Source organism: Trematomus bernacchii, unplaced genomic scaffold (assembly GCF_902827165.1).
Source record: "Trematomus bernacchii unplaced genomic scaffold, fTreBer1.1, whole genome shotgun sequence".
Classification (NCBI taxonomy): Eukaryota; Metazoa; Chordata; class Actinopteri; order Perciformes; family Nototheniidae; genus Trematomus; species Trematomus bernacchii.
Window position 1 is genome coordinate 758,323 of NW_022987602.1, and position 686 is coordinate 759,008.

Genomic DNA, 686 nt, shown 5'->3' on the forward strand with positions numbered 1-686 from the left:
AAGGTTCTATAAAAATCAAACAATTCGAAATGTTGTTTATCACTGCTAAAACATAGCTATTTCCCATCGTTCCTGTGACGTAGTGTCCAAGGTATAGTTTAAATATAATGCCAATAAAACCCTGCCTGCCGTCATTGTTTTGTTTTTTAACACTTTCGTTAATAGACCCCATGTCTTTCGAAATATACTTCATCGATAATTGCAGTGTAGATATATGTACTGGGTTGTCTGTGACTGTAAAAGATGGGCTTTTTAGCTATAGCTAGCTAATTTTTCAGATGGGTCCGTTGGGTTGTCATTAGGCAGTGTTCAAAGCCCCAGTCATCCGGGGTCAAGGCAGAAGTGCAGAAAGACAAACTTTCATTAAACTTCTCTAATTAGATTTGATTGTTTCGTAGATGATTGGTGTCATTGATATTATGCCAGAGCAACTTTCTCACCTCTTCATTTGTCAATTCACTTCTTAAGATTTCGATTGTGCTTGACTGACCTAGAGGTCTTAACCTTCTTTGTGTTACGGCCAAACTGATGATAGATTTACGAGGAGTGTGTATTTTTACATTCAAGCTAACAGCATTACCACCAGACTTAGATAGTAGACTCTAGATATTTGATGTAGAAAACTTTAGATCAACTTTTACTTGGCATTATAAAAGAATAAACTTGATGAGCCTCAGGTCTCCTTA